The sequence below is a fragment of the Oreochromis niloticus genome, linkage group LG17, assembly GCF_001858045.2.
Source record: "Oreochromis niloticus isolate F11D_XX linkage group LG17, O_niloticus_UMD_NMBU, whole genome shotgun sequence".
NCBI classification, from domain to species: Eukaryota; Metazoa; Chordata; class Actinopteri; order Cichliformes; family Cichlidae; genus Oreochromis; species Oreochromis niloticus.
In genome coordinates, this window is record NC_031981.2 from 29,351,143 (window position 1) to 29,358,786 (window position 7,644).

The window sequence follows — 7,644 nt, forward strand, 5'->3', positions numbered from 1 at the left end:
TCCAGCACCGATGCTTATTGTGACTTACTGAGTCTCATGTATATTGTCACTCATCTCTAATATGTTCTGTGTGATAGTCTTGCTGCTGCTCGTCCTCAAGTTTTATATGCGCCTTTAACATTAATTCCAAAAAAGTTGGGTGATTGTGTAAAATGATAAAAAAAAAAAATACGAAAACGACAAAACAAAACAAATAAACAACCCCTCCCAATACAATAGAACATACAAAGCATATCAAATATTTAAATACTACCATGTTACTATGTTCTGTTGTGGATAAACTATGGATTTATGAGATTTGTAAATTGTTACACTCTGCTTTGAGGTCGATATATTTTTAGCTATGGTCCTGTCTAAAGAAACAGACTTTATTTTGTGGTCGTTTAGTAAAAAATAAATAAATAAATAAAAATAAAAATAAATATATATATATATATATATATATATATATGAGATAGAGATAGATATATATAGATATAGTAGTGCTGCCTGCGTTAATCTCATTAAAATGACGTTAACGCCATAACCGCATTAACGGCAAATCTCCGTTAGCAAGTTAACGCGGATTGCCCCGTGCGTGGAGCTGCACAGCGTCAACGCATTAGCGCGGTTAGCTTGCTAACGCATTAGCGCAGTTAGCTTATTAAAGCATTAGCGCCATGGCGCGTTAACTCGCTAACGGAGATTTGCTACATTAATGCGGTTATGGCGTTAACGTCATTTTAACGAGATTAACGCAGGCAGCACTAACATTTTATATATGTGTGTATATAGGACCAAAAACCAACATATTATCTTATCAAAACCCCAAAATGTCTTAAATGATAACTTGTTTCCAAAAAGAGCATAAAGCTCTTCCATGACACCAGTATAAGCCAGAGCCTGGGCACTTGGCTTTTTTTTTGAAGTAGCTTACTATAAAATACGTAAACTATCTGCGCTGGTGTCAGAAAAGAATGCAGTCTTGCTTTTACAGCTGTAAAAAAATTAAAACGGAGATATTCTAACCTTCACACTGGAGGTTAAAACCTTGCTCCAGAGATCGCCACAAACGAAATAAAGATAAATTCTGCTGCAGACAGAAAACACTTTTGAAAAGACTAAACTTGAGTCTTTATCTATTGCAAACAACAGCAGCTGTTGGATTTTTCCATTATCAGTTTATGACTTACACAGGTGCCTACGCTGAAAACGTTCTTGCTTGTGCTGAATGACTGCATATGTTACTTGTTTAGTTATTTTATTTCCAGTGGGTTTGATTGTTTACTTTTCTGTCAGCATGTGCATTCATACACGGCACTTTTCTATCAGTGATCTCAATTGTGTTCCCAGTTTTTGCTGCATTCCACTGAGATAGCATTTAACATCTTTTGCAGTTACACATTGATTTACTAAGAATTGCATGGGGAAAAATGCCAATAACATCTATTGGAAGGCTAAAGTGTAATCTGTTAATACCCCGAACTAAACCAAATAAATGAAAAATGACAATGTCAAGACAGAAATTGACCAAGATGTCAATATTTAAATAAATTGTAGTGAAGTGAAACGAGGAGCACAGCTCGACCATGCATGCACCAGCACTGAAATGAGTATTTTCAGTCAGAGGGTGGGCCATCTGCCATTATGTGGGCTCCAGCTGCTTGGGACCCAAAATTCCCCTGTACTTACTCTTTCAGCGAATGACGTTGAGCTCTCGCCATGAGCCATTCTGAAAGACAACATAAAGACAGCGCAAAGTAAACATCGCTCCGGCTAGTCAATCAGCCTTTTCTCTCTGTCCAATCAATTGAGTGCTCGGCTTCAGAGAGGCCTGAAAATAGATTGAGGTTCGCTTTGTGTAGCAACAGATGAAAGTGCACTTAACTACAGGGAGAAAATGGGCAGCATTTCCATCCTCGCCTCTACAAATGTACATCAAGAGGGGTATATTCAGTTTTGGTAACATTCAACCAGCCTAGTGTGCTTTTAGAGTCCATTCTCCCAGCATTCTTTTTCTTCTAACATCCTAGAGCTGCGCTTAGAAAATCACAGCCTAAGTGTTTCTGCCTATCCAAATCGGAAGTTGCATTCAGAAACATTAAGGAAGCACTCCTACCCTCAGCTCATCCTGCAAAATATTCCTGTGATAGTTTATCTAACTTTGACATTAAATTAAGTACAAATCCTGCAAATAAAAGCTGTCCTTTTTGAGATAAACTCAGATAGGGACATGATGTAACTGTCCCCATCTATAATTTTCTTTCTAAGTCTAAAGTAATTAACCATTTGAAAAGGCTCCTGTAGTTTACAAACACAGTCCAGATTCATACAATGTAAGCAAAAAGATTTTTTCTCCACGAGTCATAATCAAACATTGGGTCCAGGCATAAATGAAACAGCAATTTTCATGAGGTTAAACAGAGTTCCAATTACTAGCTACCTAACTAGATGAAATTTAAAGATCTCAGCACTGCAGTAAGTTTGAAAGTAAACAAATATGGAAAAATAGCCCAGAGTAAGAGAGCACATAAATTTCTTGGTCACACTGGAATTAATGAGCATCCATTTGGACTTCAGTTGACTAGATGAAAACACTAAGAAGTCATTTATAGCACAGTTTTAAGAATTAAAGCTAGTATTACTTACTGGTACATTTCATTTCTCTACTGATTTATAATTCACCATCTGATTAATTTTTTATACGTGTGTTGCTTTTGTGTTTTCTTTCTCAGATGGTCTGACTCAACAAATGGCCTGAGTGAATTGGTACCCAGAGAGCTAATTAAAGTCAGGACATCGTACAATGCAAGAGTGAATTATATATGAATAGCATTAAACTAAATAGCCGTCTTTGAATGAATTAAATAAACCTGTTTTTAATTGATGTAAAGTTTCCATTTACTTTTTAGATTCTATTGTTTAATAAGATATATTTATTGATTTCAACAATCATTGTGGTTGGAGATAAAACATGGTATTTTTTATCGAAATCTTCTTCCAGTCAATCCCTTCTTTGCAAGGGGTCACCACAGTGGCTGGATATGCATGTTTGAGTACACAGGGTTTTGTACCAGATGCTCTTCCTGGCATATTGTCCCAGGGTTTTGTATCTACTCTCTTGAGCTGGTGATCTTTCGTCTGTTAGGTGAATGTGTTAACCATGACACTTTGGAGTCACATTAAAGTATTTTTAAGTAATGATAGTAATTTGCTCTGCATCAATATGGGTTAAATACCAGTTTAACAGTAGTTTTAAAACTAATGGGTTATCATCAGAGTTTTAGTGTTATTTAAACTTTGATCCAAGCTGACATTGAAATGTTGATTTAACATAGGTTCTGTTACTATTTTACTATGTGGGCAGTGTTGCACAGGCGACATCTGGGAATTTTAGGTGTAAGCGTAAAAATGTTTAAAGTAAATATTCAGTAAATGTTGTGGCTAAGCATCTTACAGCAGTTTTAGACAAACATAATCTCTTTGACAAATTTCAGTTTGGCTTTCGTAGAGCTCATTCTACTGAAACAGCCCTTCTTAGAGTTTCCAGTGACATTCTGATGCAAAACGATGCGGGAAAGTGTTCTGTACTCCTAATGTTGGACCTCACGTCAGCCTTTGACACCGTTGACCATTACATTTTGCTTGAAAGGCTGAAATACTGGGTTGGTGTATCTGGGTCTGCCTTGGAGTGGTTCTCCTCGTATCTCTATGAACGATACTTTTCTGTGGTGGTCTCTAAGTTCAGGTCATCTTCCACGTCCTTGTCCTATGGTGTGCCACAAGGTTCTGTGCTGGGGCCCTTATTGTTTTTAATATATTTACTTCCTCTCCAGCATGTTTTGAGCCCCTTTGAGGACATTCGCTACCACTGCTACGCAGACGACATCCAGCTATATATGTCTTTTAAACCAGAAGATGTTTCTAAGCTGCAGATTCTAAATGTGTGCTTAGAAACCATCAAAGGTTTGATGGCTGACAACTTCCTCCAACTTAATGAAGAAAAGACTGAAGTCCTTGTATGTGCTCCAGACAGACATGTACCTAACATAATGAATGCTCTTGGTCCTCTTTCAACATTTGTGAAATCGTCTATCAGGAACCTAGGGGTAACCTTTGATTCTGCTCTTACCCTGGATGTCCACGTCAAATCTCTGGTTCGGTCCTGCTTCTATCATTTAAGAAACATTTCTAAACTGAGCCCCATAGTATCTCATACTGAACTGGAGATTGTTATTCATGCATTCATTTCATCATGATTGGACTACTGTAATTCACTGTTTACGTGTCTAAACAAAAACTCCCTGGAGCGTCTGCAGATTGTCCAAAATGCTGCAGCAAGGCTTCTGACAAGAACATCTAAGTACTCTCATGTGACACTGTTGCTTATACAGCTGCACTGGCTCCCTGTTGAATTCAGAGTCCATTTTAAGATACTGGTTCTGACATTTAAAGCTCTTCAAGGACAAGAACCAGCCTACATCATTGAACTTTTACAGCCCTATGTCCCTAGTAGGTCCCTGAGGTCTTGTGATCAGGGTCTACTTGTTATTCAGCATACTAGGCTGAAAACCAAGGGTGATAGAGCTTTTGCCACTGTGGCCGCCAGACTGTGGAACTCTCTTCCTCAGAACTTAAGATCTGCAGACTCATTGATTACTTTTAAAAAACAGCTAAAAACACATCTTTTTAGAATTGCATTTTGTTAACTCTGGACAGCTTTTGTTTTATACCTTGTGAAGCACTTTGTGATCTTTTATCTAGAAATGTGCTATATAAATAAAATTTTACTTACTTACTTTCTAAATAGTCACTGAAGAGCACTACTTACAAGTGTCTGACTGAGAAAGACAAGCACCGTTGTATGGCAACTAAAGATTGCAGACAACAGACTTTCCAAGGGAACACCACCCACTGCATATAAACAAGTTATGAGCTAAGCTAGCTAACTAAGCTATAACTACTAATGTTGTTTGCTAGGAGGTGATTCGTTGTACTTCTAAAGCATTAGGATATTGAAGTCCAGGACACCATGAGAGGACTTTTTTTACAGCACAGATTTTAAAGACCTGTTAGTTATGAAAAGCACCAATTAAAAGCTGTGTTGGGATTGCAGCTGAATTAGTATTATTTTTTTTTAAAAGCTGCACATTGAAAAGACAAGGGTTTCAACCAACCCAATAGACTTGGAACCAAAAACACTTTTACTGGAGGGTTGATACGTCATCACTTCAGTGAATAGTGTGCCCTTTTTCATCTGGTAAATCCATGGAACACAAAATAGTCATTTGCCTAAATGGTCGTTGTGGAGAGTCATAAGTGGCACTTTAAGAACAGTCATCAGAGGACTGTTTGAATGGCAAACTGACAAAATGTCTGCTATCACTGAGGAATTATACCTCTGACCACAGCCCATTTCACCAGTTTGTTCCAAATACTGTTTTCTTAAGAAAAATATTGCTTGTGCTGAAAATACAGGAACTGTGTTTATCTAAATCCTGACATGTTTCTGCATTAGTATTTGGGAACAGCCTTTAAAGCCGTGTGTATTTGATACAATTCAGACTTGAAGCTACTATTCTAGCATTCTGTTTTACATAACTTTAAAATCTCTGTTCAAACTGACTTATTATTGCCCTGGCAGTTTTCTATGAATTCTGAGTAGTATTACTGTCATAGTGCGAAGTAACAGCTTGGCATTCTGTAGGTTCACTGATGGCTGTCCTGAAGATTAGTAACATCAGTAAACCGTAATGCCAAACAGGTAAGACCCAACACCATGAAATAGGATTGCAGCAGATAAAAACTGTACCCACAGCAGTCACTTCATCAGCTAGGAGTGCATGTTTGTGCAAGCAGTCAAAGTGAACACATTACTGTGAGCAACATTTGCAAACAACTGTATGACTTAAGCTTCATCATTGTTACTTAAATTTATCTTTTGGTTCATATTTTTGTTTCTACCTATCAGCACCTTCATTTCAGACAGAAAGAAAGTGGAAAGAGTAGCTGAAAGAAAATAAACAGCAACTTTTTCCTCTAAAAACGGGGCACTTTTGTCACTTTCTGTGTGAACATACCTCCATAAATTCCCTCAAGGACATTCTGTGTGAAAGTCGGCACTATTTCTCTCATGTGAATGATTATTACTCCTCAGCTCTCGGGATGATTGCATTTGGACATTTAAAACAAGTAGAACTACTTTTGTTTTCACAAGTAAATGCACCAAAGTAGTTTGTGCTCCCAGCAAGCTCACAATTCTTTCGCCTCTCAGTCACGATTAAGACCTAGCATACCAAACAACTCACATGTGGAACGCCTTATTACAGGTCATAGTTGAAACTCAAAAGGACATAGCAGAAATCATTCTGTCAATAACTCTACAGATCTCAAGTGCACAATTACATTGCATCCAAGAATTTCATAAACACTTGTGGTGAGCACAGAAGACCTTGAATAAATCATGGCCTTCAATAGCAGATGGGAGGAATCATAAAATCATCCCAGTATAATACATACATGAGGCCTGAAAGCGTGTGAAAGACACAGTTTCTGATTAATCACCCATCACAAGTCCCCGTGGGTGTGATATGAAAATCTGTATGCAAACCCCCTCGACATTTCTTTTTTACAATTTTTTTTATTAAATAGAAATCAATTCAAATCAGTTCTCTTTGCCATCTGTTCTGTGAATGTTATATGATACAGAACATCATTTTAGGGTGCTAACAACATCCAGGCCAATGTATTAGAAAAAAGACACGACCCAATCTTCCACAGTTGATTGATATTATCTTCGTTGCAGTCTGTCATACTCCCCTCTGTTCAATTAGAAAAGTCACCTTCATGACAAATTTAGACACTTTACACAATGCTGTGAATCAATAAGGAGAAAAAATGGATAGAAAGAGGAATTTTAGTGGACACATCCACAGCTTCTGTCTTCTTTCCTTCTGCTTTGTAATTGGGAGACTCGGCTAATTAAAATAGAGTTCCCAGGCAGTCGATGGCGGCCACGGCTGCTGTGGTTCTCCTCTTCAGATGTTCAATGAAGAGGAAAGGGTATTAGAGCCATAAGGAATGACACAAAGCTGGCTATTCACACATAATTGCTCACCCAGGGAGGATGCAGTGAGGCTGGTGGCCTGACGAACGCCTGAGGTGTCAGTTCCTGTCAAAATGATGAAGCTCTCCAGTGCCCCCCGGCTCTGCTCTGAGACCCCAACACTGCCCAAATGGGACGTCAATTTTAACTTTATAAATCCAGAAGTGATGAAATATGAGGTGGCGGTAACTTCAGACGAGCCTTCGTTAGGTTTCTTGTTCAGAGGCCCTTAACTGGGGCTTGACTCGAAAAAAGCTTTTGATTCAATTTATAGTGCTAATAAGAAAAAAGTGCTTTTGTTTGCAAAAATCATTGAGTAGGTAGAAACATCTTTTAAAGCCTCAAGACACAATCTATGAAGTCCTGTGTAAATGACACATTAAAAAGAACATATGTAGACACATTAAAGAGCTTATTATTTCCCCCCCAAAGACATGCCACAGTATCTCTTCTTTTAAATCCATTTGGTAATTGCCATAACCAAGCGCAAGTTCTGTCTTTTTTTTCAACTCCCACCTGTTTCTAAGTCTACCTTTTGTGCCTTGTTTGGACTTTTTGTT